This window comes from Ranitomeya variabilis, chromosome 5 (genome assembly GCF_051348905.1).
Source record: "Ranitomeya variabilis isolate aRanVar5 chromosome 5, aRanVar5.hap1, whole genome shotgun sequence".
In the NCBI taxonomy this organism is placed as follows: Eukaryota; Metazoa; Chordata; class Amphibia; order Anura; family Dendrobatidae; genus Ranitomeya; species Ranitomeya variabilis.
The window spans coordinates 108841786-108858539 of NC_135236.1; the positions used below are offsets into that span (position 1 = coordinate 108841786).

At 42.2% G+C, this 16754-nt stretch overlaps 1 protein-coding gene across 6 annotated transcripts in view; it reads right to left on the minus strand.

Moving 5' to 3' along the window:
- The window catches only part of TET3 (tet methylcytosine dioxygenase 3), a 96182-nt gene that overhangs the window by 52586 nt on the left and 26842 nt on the right, over positions 1-16754 (minus strand). The window contains exon 1 of one of the 6 annotated variants that reach the window (XM_077263119.1): positions 4896-5505. The exons of the other annotated variants lie outside the window; for them this stretch is intronic. The gene's annotated coding sequence lies outside the window, so the exon portion shown is untranslated. Of the gene's footprint in view, positions 1-4895; positions 5506-16754 lie in introns of those variants that run through there. 6 annotated transcript variants of the gene reach the window in all.

The window sequence follows — 16754 nt, forward strand, 5'->3', positions numbered from 1 at the left end:
CTATATGGAAAATAGATCATAAAAATAAAGTTTATTAGTTGTACATAAAAAGATAAAAAATATATTAAAATTGTGGAAGAAGAATTGAATAAGATATAGCAGACATATCAAATCAGTGAATAAATTCATAGCGGCAAGAAATATAATTATAAACAGATGAACTGCACATATCAATTAAAAAAGTAGCATAAAAGAAAGAAAAGAGTAATGTGTAAATTAAGACCCAGGACTCCGACACACGTTTCGCCCTTGGCTTTCTCAAGGAGTGAATGGGGGAGCTATTAGCAGACATTATGTATACTATCTCAACCAATCAAAATTCAGACAATAAATAGAGAACAAAGTGTGTCAGCGCAAAACTAATGTTTGGCTGAAAAGAGGAATTAATGAATGTATTCCAAGCTGAAAAATAAACATGTGACAAAAAGAAAAAATTTCATAGGGAAAAACCACAAGAAGTTGCTTAAAAAAAATACAACCGGTGATGCGTTCCAGCGTGGAACGCACACCGAAATGAAAATTAAGATAGTCATCGACTGCAAACGACAAACATTTACAACTACAGGACACCAATTGCTATCGCAGACTTACTTTTAATCCACTGTCTTCCTATTGTCTATATTTGAGAACTTTTCTGGGGAAGGCTGAAGACTAAAAAACAGATGGAGTATCTCATCGTCTAATACCCCACAGTGGCTACATTTTATATCTTGCCCAAAATACACAACAATGCCTTACATCCTCCCAGTCATCCGATCATCTCAGGTAACAACATCTGTGAACCGATTTGTAAATTAATCGACCACATCATTCTTCCCATAGTAGAAACTCCTCCTTCCTATTTTAAACATAGCAATGATGTCTTACTTAAAGTTGATGGGCTACATCTGGAAGATGTTCTGGTACTAGTAACCTGTGACATCGAGTCCTTCTATACATCTACACTACACAAGGGTGGCCTAAAGGCCATAAAATAATTTATTGCCATGTCCAACGGTGATGGTGAGTTCAATTCCCTGATCATGACATTACTGGATTTAATGTCTGAATTTTGATTGGATGAGATAGTATACATATAATGTCTGCTAATCACTACCCCATTCACTCCTTGAGAAAGCCAAGGGCGAAACGCACATCAAGTCCTGCGGCCTTGATTTACACGTTGTTCTTCCCGCTTTATGGTATGTTTTTAAATGGATATGTGCAGTTCATCTGTTTATAAGTTACATGACCTGCTTCTACGAACTTATTCACCAATTTCATGCGTGTCTGGTATATATTACGCTATTTGTATGGAAAAATTCTATTGAGAATACAACATTATTATTTGATAAACCCCTCCCACACATTTTTCATACGTTTGTTGTGAACTTTCCAATGCTTGTATGTACTACTCCCCCAATTTGTTTTTGTTTTTTTTTATTTATCTTTATGCACTAATAAAATAATATTTTTATGATATACTTATCTTCCCTTTGTAGTTATTCATTCCCTTTTATTTGGTGCTGTATACCAGATTTCTATGTGAATACCTACCTAAATATATGACATACACCATGATATATGAAAATGTATTTCTATGTCTATATGGACATGTAGGTCATAGAAAGTTGAATAAAATTATGCCTTGATTTCTGTGATCTGATGTCTTATTCCAGCGAAATCCACATTTTTCTTAATATGTAAATGAGCTGTTAAGATCTATGGACCGGACCCAGATCTTGCTGACAATCTGCCTTCAGAGTTACTAGTGTGAGACATGTAAATCAGGAGAGCAGACTGTCAGTCATTACATGTCTCACACTGGTATCGCTCATTTTGTTTAGCTTCCCATGTCCTACATGTCCATATAGACATCTTAGGAGGGTTGATCCTAATGACAGATTCCCTTTAACAATTAACTTGCTTTTTAGACAACTTCATCATTCCCTATGGTCCAGTAAACTGTCCATTTGAGGTTTCTGCACTCCGCTGTATTAATGCTCAGCTTTATTTGGAGCCATAAAAGAGCTCCTAGTATAGTGCATAAGGTCACTATTTCATCTTCACCTCAGTACTTTCAGGGGACAATATCCCTGAATGCACAATGTCAGCACCCCGTGTAGCCTCTGCGGCAGTATATGAAGGCTGTGCAGCTCCAAACTGGCCTATATGTACCACCATGAGCCTTTACCCTACCATAAATACAGATATGGCTGGTCAAAAAACAACAGACTTTCCACTGATAACGGATTTACCTACGGCCTTCCCCAAAATGAGGTAGTGGGCAAGTTCAGAATTTCTGTGCAATTCAAGAGACCCTCTTAAAACAGAAGACCCACCAGATGCTGAACTACGATTTTGTAGGCCACTCTTAATATATTTAACGTGAATTACAGTAAGTGTAGAGACATTTTGCATCATCTCAACTTATGGCCAAACCTCTATGGGATTTCAAGTACACAGTATATAGCGCCTTTATGGCTATAGGATATCCGTATCAATCCATTGTGTTCGTTATAAGCAAAACACTGACTGAACATGACAGCTGTAATCTTACTTTAAAAACCTCTGGTGGAGACCAACATCATTGTAGGTTCTTTGCACTAAGATCAGGCATTACATTCAGCGGGCCCGTTACATACAGCCCGCCAGAGTCCGCCCCTAATGTATTCAACTGTACACCTATAGCACACTATCACCTCCTATTTAAAAGGGTTGTCCATCTATAAATATAAAAAAAAGAAAAGTTGGTTTCTGTGGTTTACACTAAAAAGCGATTAAAAATACTAAACGTACCACAATTAAAGGGTACCGCATTTCTAATCTTTTCCAGTTTGGTAGTTCGGACGAGGGGTATAGTTGAGCCGCTGCCCTGAAATGAGCACTTTCAGGTACTGCAAGCATAGGCAGCTTTGCACAGGGGCTCTGTTCAGGGATTCGGCCAACTTCAGAGCAGTCGTTTTAAGCTCTATAGCAAAGAGCTTGCAAGCGCTGCTGTTCTTTCCTAATCCTGGATCTCAGAAAGTCCACTTCTACCTCATTTTGATACAGGGAAGAACTTCATTCCCTTCCTGAGTCAGTAAGGTGCTAGCTGATGGATTCATCTCAACAGCTAAACCATCAACCTTCTTTACTGGCTGATCCAGAACCAGAAGGGGGCTGGCCTAGCTATTGAAATGCACAAGTCAGCCAGTCTCATTGAAGCGTATTACCTACTCATGAAGTGGGTGGAAATGCTCTCTTGTTTTGAAACAAAGTCAGAAGTGATATATCTAAGAGAAAGTTCAGGTGGTATCAACAAAATGTATTCGCGGATTTTGTCGATTTTCACTTTTAACACATTACAGGAACTTTTTCTATAGCTAGACAAAGCCTTTCATTTTTTTATATGATATACTTTATTTTTCTTTAATACAGTTGCAAGTGTACAACAGTTGGGGCAAAGGTTTACTGAGGTCTATCTGCTGTTTGCCAAAATGACACCTATGTACACCTTAAACATATGTAGGTAGCATATACACAAAATGTAAAGCCTAAACATGGTGTGAACACAAGTTTATCTCTAAGGAAACATTTTCTCTCTGATATATTCATACATTATGCATATACACAACATTTCACAATCCAAAATTGTACCAAAGACCTCCACACATGGTTCACAAAGCCAAGAAGTTAAAGGTCTGTCCAACTAGTGGATGCAACATATGCCTTATCTGTTGGGCCAAAATCAGGGCCTAATACTTATCGTGAGCATAAGGTTATAAAATGAACGTAGTGACCTTGTGGATGGTCACCTTAAACATGCCCATCAGATGTGGTTTCCATTGACGGTACATAATATATTATCCATTAGCCAATTATGGAGATGATCAGTCTAAAATGGAGCCAACGGCAAAATTACAATTAGAGAAAAGAATTTTTGAAAATCCATTTTGATATTGGATAATACTCATCATATTAATATTATACTACATGACCTTCCCTGTGAAAGAATAAAAAAAAAACACTATTGAAAAGATTACTGGGATCTTAGTACATATGGCTGCAGAAACAACGGGTTGCCCATTTCTGAACCTGCACAGGGTTAAGTAGGACGTCTTTCTCCCGCTACACAGCCCGGCTTTGTGAGCCAATAAAATCCCACACCAGCCATCACACTCCATCATTTGCTGCCTCTTTGTCTGCTGCAGAGGAACACAATGAAATCCAGGCTCGTACCAATGCCTCAAATCTCCCCAAAACCTCCTCTAAGCAACCTTCTTCTCTAGGAGCACACACACAAAACAGTCCTGCATTGTGTCCCAGGAATTAAGTCCTCTGGAAGGAGACTATGCACTGTACATAACGCCGCTCATCATAATGGGACTTGCATACAATATATCCTTTTTTTAAAACATCTTATACATCAATATAATCCCCCAGAGAGCATTGCATGCTAATACTCGGAATGTAAAATTTAGGTAAAAAATTGTAGACAATAAATACAGACCTACTAAAACCTCCGATGCAAAGGGAGGGAGGTGGGGGGGATAATAGCGAAAATCAAATGCAATCTCATTTTAGCACCATGAGCACCGAGCTGTAACCCCTGGGAACATGCAGATGACATTTTCCATCACATTTGAGATTTCGAGACCCCAATTTACGACACAATATCTACAGCAGAAGCTGATGCCAATTAAAACCTTAACGAACAAAGAGCCGGTGAAACCCTAAGGATCCATTTGCAATTAAACATATCAATAATCACATATTCAAAGCGCATGATCATCGGCGTCATCAACCCCTTCCTTTAACCCTTTCACAGAATACCCGTAATTTGCTAAACTTGAGAATACACTATGTAATCAAATTGATCAAGCCCAGTTCCTAGAAATCGAGTAAGCAGAAGAGAAATAATAGGACACACTTACATTGGAAGGATCCGGTAAGGGGAAAAAAATAAAAACGAACGAAGAAAAAACTGTAACCGTAAAAATGAGGAAGCACAAGAAAGAAGAGAAGTCCTGGGGCTTTAAAGGACGTGAGAGTAGAAGTGGTGAGCAGGAAGCGGCTTAGCGATTCAGCCTACACACACCTCACCCTCCCCCCTCCTAACAGCTGTAGGGGCCATTAGCCCTGTCAAACAGCACACGTACATTCTGCATACAGCACAGAGACTCGCTCTGCAGAAAACTACCCAGAGAATGGTGGCGGAAAAACACACAGGCGCTTCTTCTCTCCATGGACAAGCGCTATATGGCAACAGAGTCAAATGCCGCATTCTGTGTCGCCCCGGTGGCCTTGTCGGTTGACTCCGCTCATTTATAGAAACAGAGTAAGGCCACAAATATTTTATCTCTCTAGCTTTTTTTTTTCTCCGAGTACGCTTGCTAGCGGGAAAAGAATAGCAGTTTTTCTCCGATCTTCCGAAACGGTTGGCTTTTAGTATTTCGTTTCACTTCTCCTTGGCATAGGGCACACGGAAAGGCAGTGAGAGCTCCCATTCTTTTCCTGCTCTTAGTCCCAATCTCCCCGCATGATGTAATCTGGAGAGCAGCGACAGATAAAGCGGAGTCCACCCTTCCACGGCTGCGTAAGACTGTCCGCCAATCAGAGGCTGGGCATCGCTTACGTAGCGCAAAGCCATACTTTCTACGAGGATGCTGCCACAATTACGGCTTCTGCCCAGCCGTGGAATTGTGGATTCTTATGCCACGCTCTTCTCAAAAGGACAGCGTACTTAAAATAAAAAAAGAAAAACACTGAATACGAAGAGGTAAGTACACCCAGCCTGCAGAATGGGGAGTTAATCACTCTATGACCGGTAAAAAAAAAAAAAATAACATCCACCGAGCTGAAAGTAAACTAGTCGAAAGGGCACCGCCAACGTGTTAAATCTGCGGCATACCTTGTACACACCATTCTTTATCCATCGATCAATCTTGTAGAGACATCTTCAACCTTTATCCAATCGATAACACAAATTTACTAGCGGAATTGTACCGAGCACCTGAATGGGGACCTTTGGATGGCTTTTACGCTTTGTGATTAAACATTTTTTGATCAAATAGTTCACGTATTTAGGTGTATAGCAATAATGGAATTCATGTATTTATTCATTGGTGTGTACTGACACCAAAATGTATGTATACATATCTGTATATTTGCAACAGAATATTTGTGCACCTACACATTCATAGAATAAAAAAGTGTGCCGGCCCTTGTTTTTTTTAAAGGGAACTTGTCATGTTGTGTATGTAGACAGATCCATGGACAACATGGTATAGAGAAGGAAAAGCTGAGCAGAATGATATATAGGTTTGTTCGAAAAGATTCAGTATAATTGGTATTTATTCAATGAAATCTGTCACTTTTGTATGCATGCGAGTCCGGTGGGCGGCCCTACTAGTGATTGTGCGTGCAGAGAGCAGTTAGTCAGTCATACAAGGAAGACTCAATAATAAGGACCGCCCACTGGACTCATGCATACAAACTGTGATTGCTATGAATAAAATACAACCAATACTAAAATGTTTCCCACAAAAATGTTTATCAATGTGATCAGCTCCTATAACATTCTGCCTGCAGATCTGATGCCATTTTCAACCATGTTCCCTTTAAGTGGGAATTCTTTATCCACTAAAAGAAAACACAACCCAGGCCAAAGTATGGTGCCAATTGTTGTTGGCAATGGTTAGGAAGCAATGAAACCTTATCCAACCTTAGTTTATGGCGCAGAAATGGTTTGTGTGTACAAAGGGTAGTATATGTCATATTCTGCAAATCCAAGAAATGTATAGGAAAGTGCTAAACAAACCATAGCTTGCAATTAAACCATAAAAATCACACTCCATTCTGTTACGAATGGAAACTTAAGACTTTAAAAAAAAACAAAAAAACACACACACCTTGGTCGTCTTCTTCCCGGCAAATTACAAATGACCATGGTGATGCTGACTGGTTATGAAGTCTATGCTCAAAATATGTTACGAAGAAGAAGCTGTAGGCCAGTCTAAAGAAGTGCTTTTTTAGGGCACGCATAAAACTGTATGAATTGGGAATTGAATTGTCCTGGGTAGTGCATTCCAGAGAACTGGCGCAGCTTGTGAGAAGTGTTGGAGACGGGAGTGGGAGATTATTGAGGATGTTATCTTAGGTCATTAGCGGAACGGAGGGTACTGGTAAGGTAATAGACAGATGAGATGAGGAATGAGATAAAGGGTGGTCTTTATCAATAAGGTGAGGTTCCTCCAGTGATTATCTTTTAAACTTTTAAAATCTAAAACCTGTTTAAAGAAATATACAAAAACCTCACTAAATAAGAATTTAAAAAAAAAAATTACTTCACTATTCAAATTATTCTCATATATCACTGTTTCTTTAAATGGAAGATTGACTGGACGAGTTTTTCCTGTTTTTCGCAGGACAGCTCTGTATAAGGTCAACATGTTCTTGAAATGTGACATTCCAGTTTTCCATAGCATCAAACCGAAAACCTCCTGAGCATATACACCGTCCCCCGTCACTGTGTAGCCTATTTAATTCTCGGATTTTAGATCCACTTTATGACCACAATTTAGAATTCATAACGTAACGTTACTTCTACAGCAGTATCGTGTCGGTGGGGATTTGTTGTGTCCCACTGGAAATACAGTATCTAACCCTCGAGTGATGACACCAGCATGTAATCCATTAAATTGGGTAACATATTGTAACTATACCAAACAGTAAAATACGATCTTCTCCCATTTCTGGTCTATGCGATTAATATAAATCGCCCACATCACGGAGAAAAAGAATATGTAAAGGTCAAGTCGAAAAAGAGTAAACAGTCCACAAGAGGATTTTGGGTGTATATTTCGTTCTGATTCTAGATCAGAGGACTCACACCGCACATGCTGGAAGTCATCTATTCGCTGCCGGTAGCGCTATTAGGCTTACGCGCTTCGGATCCATGAGAAGCTCCAATGAGGGCGGGGACCAACGTGTTGTCATACAACTGCACGTGCTCCTGCATCACACATGGCCAGAATTCATCAACCCAGGAGAAAAAGGACGAGTACCAGATTCAACTACAGCACATAGATCTGACACTGGAGAATGGAAAAATGGAGGAGGAGAAAAAAAATGAAGCAAACAAAGGAGGAGTTCAGTAGATTTAGTCCTGGAGCTCCAGCAGGCACAAGTACGTGTTTTGGATGATAGTAATTCTTGGAATCGCTTCATTTACAGACTGATTTGCCGCTCACAAAAACCAAGATTTCGAAGAAAAAAAATTCAGTTCTAATTTCAATCATCCTTTATAGTCCAGATTCTGATTTTATGGGTTATAGTTTAACAGCCTTGGCATTCCAAGGGTAAAAGAGTAACTTCCAAAGTTTATTCAGTCACAACTTCCCTACAGGAACCTTTAGAGGGTAATACAAGACTAGTCAATTATTAACCCTTCTTCTCTAGGACTTGCACCCTTTAATTATCTGCAAGTTTAAAGCGAACTAACAAGGTAGCGATGAATTGGAAAAATCTCTAACTGGCATATACATAGACCAGTGCCGAAAATAAAAGTATCTTCTCGCTTCGTCTCAGACTGAAAGTAGAAAGTTGCTTAGAATGGAAGAAATTCATTTTCTTGCAGGATGTCACGTGTGGTAACCATTAGATCACATCGTACATCTCGACGTCTCAAATTCAAAGGTGATACAAAATGAACGGAAACAAGGAGGTCGACTACTGGAGCACTTCCACTGGTTGGTTCAAGTCTGAGGAGTCTATATCTCTGGTTGGACAGATCCACTGCAATGCATCTGGTGACATTGGTGGAGAAAAGTAGCTTTTCTGTAATAAATACAGCACTAGTAGAATGATACACACCCATACCGTAGCGCAGAGTTGATGTTACGCTGGATACAATGGGGAAAATCAAATCCTCATGTAGTCTCTACCAGTTCATGATACAGAACTCCATATGCTGTAGACACACATCTTAGGTTTGCGCATGAGATCTAAGGGTTTAGTATAAACTCAAAAGTGGTGACTCCATTGGAGTCCAGTCTCATTTGTGTCTTTAGCAACAAGAGTGGTAAACGAATGTAAAATGCAGCTCCATCTTTCAAAGATTGTCCGACACCGAATACATCTTTTAAAAGGATTGTGCCAAGTCCCTTATGGCGGCTGTCAGCTACCCTCAGCAGTTCAACAAGAATGAGTAGAATGGTGATTTGCTTGCTCAATCTCTACTCCAAGCAGGCCGGTTATTACCTATCCCTATTCCCTACCTGCCTTTTATGCCTAGTGTCAATCTCTGTTGGCACAGAGCGGTCACAAACCACTCCATCTAGCAATTCGGCGGCTTCCAACGACATCACATCGGCAGAGCAGCGGCTTCACATCTTATCTGCTCTGTTGACGTTGCGTGATGGCGTCATCATGCTGATGGAGAGCCAGCTGTCAATAGGATTGATGTCAGCAGTCAAGCTCAATCAACAGAACAGCCCGAAATAAGAACTACTGTGTTGGCAGAACCGGAAGGTGACCGGCCTTTTAGCATTTAGGCCCATAGTACCATAAAATAAAAATGGTCCTAGAGAATCTCTTTAAGTAAATTTGTAAATAAATTATAATACTGAATATACACAGTTCAAAGCTGCACATTCAATTCTTCTGGATTCAGAGCTCATATTGAGGCATGCCTTGCTGGCTCAATGTCTGAAGATCTTGCTGTGGCAATATGCAGTCTGTAAGCATTAAATAGTAAATCATAGAGGAAAACTAACTGCTCACTGAATCATGGGAGCTCGGATTTTAGGAATGTGTTTGATAATGCGCTTGTCAACTGTTACCCATGCTCAACCTTTTGTGCAGACTGTACATTGATTTCGAGGTGCCTATCCTTGTGTGTTACTATGGATTGGTAGTTGCTCTAAATTTTAAGAATATTTATTCTAACATTCATAATGGGAAGGATTAAAAGTTAAATCATTGTCCATATGAGCATGTGAACAGTACATGTCTATCAGACTAGTTGCTGTCTTAGCAGCCGTTACCCCAATTATTTGGAACATAATAGTTGTCAAGACAGGCTCACTGGTGCAGAAATTGGTTACACAGTGACCGGACTTGCGAAATGCTAAATCTTGAGGCAAAGCTTCTGACACCAAGGCAAGCTGAAATTCCTTTATGTAGGCATACACCAAATAGTCAAACATTTAATCTAATGACAGGTGTAGGAAATAATGGCCAAGCCTAAGGATCTAAGGCACCTCGACAAGGTCCAGATTGTGATGGCCAAACAGGGTCAAAAGCATCTCCATAAAAAGGAGCTGAGGTTTGTGAATAGTATGAAATAATTCATACCTACCAAAGATATCCATCCATGGAAGGAACAACTGGTGAATGTGACAGGGGTCACAGCTGCTCAGAGTTCATGTATGCGAAGATTAGTCCATCTGGTCCAATCTCGCACAAGGACAGTTTTCCCATAAAAAAATGGGATCCCTGGCAACAAGCAAAAATAGGGACCTGTCATTTTTAGGCTATGTCTCCACGTTAAGGCTTCGCGGCGGTATCGCCGCAGCGGCGAAGCCGCTCTGCGCTAAGCCCCGCCCCCTTAATGGGACGCGATGGTGCCGGATGTGTACAGTACACATCCGGGATCATCGCACCCCTCGCCATAGGGCCCTGTGATATGCCTTGCGGGGACGCTGCGTCCCCGCAAGGTGTACGGACATGCTGCGTTCTGAAAAGACGCGCAGCATGTCCGGAGTCGCAGGGCCGCCGCGTGCGGGTTTCCACGCATAGTGGAGACGGGATTTCATAAAATCCCCTCCACTATGCTGGAACATCTGGACGCTGCTTGTTTGACGCTGCAGCGTCAAACAAGCAGCGTTTACTGACCGTGGAAACATACCCATAGACCTTTCAAAATGTATTACACCCAAAGAAAAATGCATAATGTACAGTATATCATAAAACTATTTTAACTGTAGCTTCTTAAAAAGCTGTAGAAACCATATGTTTAAAAAGATGGGAAAACTCAGACAAAAAAAAAGGGGTATTACTGCAGAGAATTACCGTATTTTACATTCCCAGGTGGTCAAAAACATTGAAGGGATTAGTGTTCTATACATGCTGGTTATGAGATTGCCGCCCTCAGGGACACCTGGTCAATTGCCCTGTTTTACAACCTGCTTAAACAGATCTTGATCTCAGAGATAAGTTTTTGTATCACGAACTGCCCCAAACTTGTTCCCGTGCCCATGCTGACCCCTGCCAAAGTGACTACAATGCATAACTTAGCATCAAACCTGGACTATGGAGTAATGAAATAAGGTGGCCTGATCTGATGGATCATGATTTCCTTTACAACATGTGGAGAGCTGGGTGTGCGCCGATTACCTGGGGAAGAGAACGCACCAGCCTGCACTTTAGGAAGAAGACAAGCTGGCAGAAGCAGTGTGATGCTCTGGACAATGTTCCGCTGGGAGAACTGGAGTCCTCGCATTAATTTGATACAAATCACCTATCTGCACATTGTACATACCAAGTACAACCGTTCATGGAAACGTATTCCCAAACAAAATGGTTTAAAGTAGTACTCCCATCAAAGTTTTTATCCTCTTAATATATTGTAGCCATCATATTATACAGCACTGTGTACTTACAATTGCTCATTTTGCCTTTCTACCCAGCTAATTCTTTTTCTTTTCTCTGCTCTATGTAGAAACAGGAAGTCTCTTGTCCCTGCATTTATCATCCCCCTCTACAACTCCTGACCCAGCTGCTCCCTCCTCCCCCTGCCAGGGACATTGACAGTGATGACTCATGCATGTAAAATGGACCTCCTGTTTCTACATAGAGCTTTAAAGGGAACCTGTCACCCCCCCGGCTGCATTCTGTCAAGGTGGCTCTTTTATTTGGGGTCCCTTCCAACGCTGCAATATTCGTTTTTTTAATTAGCCCGCCATATCTGTAGTCTGTCCGGGGGGCATGTATTTTCCCCCAGGACACAAACGCCTCCTAGCCATCCCTCAGCCCCTCCATGCGCCATCTCCTCTGTCTTCATTAAAGTCCCCGGTGCCTGCGCTGTAAGTTCCTTTTTCGGGCATGCACAGTTTGCGCTGCCCTTCGACTCCCATCACATGATGGGAACTTACAGCGCAGGCGCCGGGGACGTTAATGAAGACAGAGGAGGCGGCGCCCGGAGGGGCTGAGGGATGGCTGGGAGGCGTTTGTGTCCGGGGAGGAAAAGACGTGTCCCTCGTACAGACTAGCAGCGTTGGAAGGGACCCCAAATAAAAGAGCCACCTTGACAGAATCAGCATTAGTGCTGCACAAGGTGGCTCTTTTAGTTAAAAACGACAGGGGGAATGACAGGTTCCCTTTAAAGAACTCAGCTAGTCAGTTTTTAATCACATGATGTCATAGACCTAATGGAAAAGAGAAGAATTATCTGGGTAGAATGAGCAATTGTAAGTACACAGTGCTATGATGTCTGCAATATATGAAGAAGATGAACACTGATGGGAGGAGTGTTTCATTAAGGATACATTCATACAGACATGTAACAAATCCGTGTGCTGTCTGGTTCTTTTTGCCTTTCATTGATGTATTCTTAAGAGTTAATGGATAAAAAAAAGTTTAGAAAGTATCTGATTCAGTGGGGAAAAAAACATTAGGAAAAAAATGGATGCAAATCAGAGGCAATATAATAATAATCTTTATTTTTCTATAGCGCTATCATATTCCACAGTGCTTTACAGTTTGCACACATTATCATCGCTGTCCCCGTTGGGGCTCACAATCTAAATTCCCTATCAGTATGTCTTCGGAGTGTGGGAGGAAACCGGAGAACCTGAAGAAAACCCATGCAAACATGTGGAGAACATACAAACTCCTTGCAGATGTTGTCCTTGGTGGGATTTGAACCCAGGACTCCAGCGCTACAAGGCTGCAGTGCTAACCACTGAGCCACTGTGCTGCTCCAAAATTGAGGACGTGGGGAAAATGATCAGTTTCTCACGAATGTATAAATTGACATGGACGTATGAATGAAGCGGAACAAGACAGTTCAAGGTGCTGAGTTGTCTCTTACATCTTTATGTCAAGAGATGGGATCCTACACAATATTAGGCTTCAGGTTTAATGTAATCGATGGTTAACAACCAAGGTTATCTCAAGAGAACAACGGTATTTTAAGGCTTTTCTCTCCATATATACAGCAGACAGATTGTTGTTGTGCATGGATATGTTTAGCTGTAAAACATCAGTTATATAACACATAACAATAATGAAGAAATACACAAATCCATGTATGCACCTTTCTACCCAGAACTGTCATGATCTCTGCAGACAGAGATCATAGCAAGCCTATAGAGGGACAAGCTCTCGGAAGATGGAACTATACTGACCATGAACTAAGCCTGCCGCGCAACTAGAAATAGCCAGGTAGCATTTCCTATTTATCGCTAGATGCCCAGCTCTGGCCTAAGACCTAAATAGCTAGCAGAGGGAAATATAAGACCTGGCTCACCTCTAGAGAAATATTCCAAAGAAGACAGTAGCCCCCCACATATAATGACGGTGAGTTCAGATGAAACAACAAACGCAGCAGGAAAATAGTCTTAGCAAATTTGAGGTCCGCTTACTAGATAGCAGAAGACAGATAGTATACTTTCATGGTCAGCAGAAAAACACTAACAAAACACCATCCAGAGATTACCTTAAACTCTGGCATTAACTCATAACGCCAGAGTAGCAATCCCTGATCAACGAGAGCTTTCCAGACACAGTAACAAAACTTCAGCTGTGAACTGGAACAAATAGGCAAAACAAAACATGGACAAAAGTCCAACTTATCTAGTAGTTGTCTAGAAGCAGGAACAAGCACTGAGAGGCATCAGATAACATTGTTGACCGGCAAGAAACCACCAGAGAAATGAGCTTAAATAGCGACACCCACTACTGATGGAATCAGGTGAAACAGGAAAGAGGATGACAAGTCCAATTCCACAAGCGGCCACCGGGGGAGCCCAGAATCCAAATTCACAACAGTACCCCCCCCTCAAGGAGGGGGCACCGAACCCTCACCAGATCCACCAGGGCGACCAGGATGAGCCCTATGGAAGGCACGAACAAGATCAGAAGCATGAACATCAGATGCATTGACCCAAGAATTATCCTCCTGGCCGTAACCCTTCCAGTTGACCAGATATTGGAGTTTCCGTCTGGAAACACGAGAGTCCAAAATTTTCTCCACAACGTACTCCAACTCACCCTCAACCAACACCGGAGCAGGAGGCTCAACTGAAGGTACAACAGGTACCTCATACCTGCGCAATAACGACCGATGAAAAACGTTATGAATGGAAAAGGACGCAGGGAGGTCCAAACGGAAAGAAACAGGATTAAGAATCTCCAATATTCTATAAGGGCCGATGAACCGAGGTTTAAACTTAGGAGAAGAGACCCTCATAGGGACAAAACGAGAAGACAACCACACTAAATCTCCAACACAAAGCCGAGAACCAACACGACGATGACGGTTGGCAAAACGCTGAGTCTTCTCCTGGGACAACTTCAAATTGTCCATAACCTGCCCCCAGATGTGATGCAATCTCTCCACCACCGCATCCACTCCAGGACAATCCGAGGATTCCACCTGACCGGAGGAAAATCGAGGGTGAAACCCCGAATTACAGAAAAACGGGGACACCAAGGTGGAAGAACTGGCCCGATTATTGAGGGCGAACTCTGCCAATGGCAAAAAAGCAACCCAATCATCCTGGTCAGCAGAGACAAAACACCTCAGATATGTCTCAAGGGTCTGATTAGTCCGCTCGGTCTGGCCATTAGTCTGAGGGTGAAAAGCAGATGAAAAAGACAAATCTATGCCCATCCTAGCACAGAATGCCCGCCAAAATCTAGACACAAATTGGGTACCTCTGTCAGAAACAATATTCTCAGGAATACCGTGCAATCGGACAACATTCTGAAAAAACAGAGGAACCAACTCAGAAGAAGAAGGCAACTTGGGCAGAGGAACCAAATGGACCATTTTAGAGAAACGGTCACAGACCACCCAGATGACAGACATCTTCTGGGAAACAGGCAGATCTGAAATAAAATCCATCGAGATGTGTGTCCAAGGCCTCTTAGGAATAGGCAAGGGCAACAGCAGTCCGCTAGCCCGAGAACTACAAGACTTGGCCCGAGCACAAACGTCACATGACTGCACAAAGACTCGCACATCTCGTGACAGAGAAGGCCACCAGAAGGATCTTGCCACCAAATCCCTGGTACCAAAAATTCCGGGATGACCTGCCAATGCAGAAGAATGTACCTCAGAGATGACTCTGCTGGTCCAATCATCCGGAACAAACAGTCTATCAGGCGGACAACGATCCGGTCTATCCGCCTGAAACTCTTGCAAGGACCGCCGCAGATCAGGAGAAACGGCCGACAAAATTACTCCCTCCCTAAGGATACCTGTGGGTTCAGAATTACCAGGAGAGTCCGGGTCAAAACTCCTAGAAAGGGCATCTGCCTTAACATTCTTAGAACCCGGTAGGTATGACACCACAAAATTAAAGCGAGAAAAAAATAAAGACCAGCGCGCCTGTCTAGGATTCAGGCGTCTGGCAGTCTCAAGATAAATCAAATTTTTGTGGTCAGTCAATACCACCACCTGATGCCTAGCCCCCTCGAGCCAATGGCGCCACTCCTCAAACGCCCACTTCATGGCCAAAAGCTCCCGATTCCCAACATCATAATTCCGCTCTGCGGGCGAAAATTTGCGAGAAAAGAAGGCACAAGGCCTAATGACGGAGCAGTCGGAACCTTTCTGCGACAACACTGCCCCAGCTCCGATCTCCGAAGCGTCAACCTCAACCTGAAAAGGCAGATTCACATCAGGCTGACGCAACACAGGGGCAGAGGCAAAACGGCGCTTAAGCTCCTGAAAGGCCTCTACAGCATGAGGGGACCAATTAGCAACATCAGCGCCTTGTCTGGTCAAATCAGTCAGTGGTTTAACGACATCCGAAAAACCAGCAATAAATCGGCGGTAAAAGTTGGCAAAGCCCAAAAATCTCTGAAGACCCTTAAGAGAGGAGGGCTGAGTCCAGTCACAAATAGCTTGCACCTTGACGGGATCCATCTCAATGGAAGAGGGAGAAAAAATATACCCCAAAAAGGAAATTTTCTGGACCCCAAAAACGCACTTAGACCCCTTCACACACAAAGAATTAGACCGCAGAACCTGAAAAACTCTCCTGACCTGCTGGACATGAGAGTCCCAGTCATCAGAAAAAATCAGAATATCATCCAGATATACTATCATAAATTTATCCAGAAAATCGCGGAAAATATCATGCATAAAAGACTGGAAAACTGAAGGGGCATTAGAAAGACCAAAAGGCATGACCAAATACTCAAAGTGGCCCTCGGGCGTATTAAATGCGGTCTTCCACTCATCCCCCTGCCTGATCCGCACCAAATTATACGCCCCACGAAGATCAATTTTAGAGAACCACTTAGCACCCTCTATACGAGCAAACAAATCAGTAAGCAATGGCAATGGGTATTGATACTTAACAGTGATCTTATTCAGAAGCCGATAATCAATACATGGTCTCAAAGAGCCGTCTTTTTTTGAGACAAAGAAAAACCCAGCTCCCAAGGGAGAAGAAGATGGACGAATATGTCCCTTTTCCAAAGACTCCTTTATATATTCCCGCATAGCAGCATGTTCCGGCACAGACAAATTAAACAAACGACCCTTTGGATATTTACAA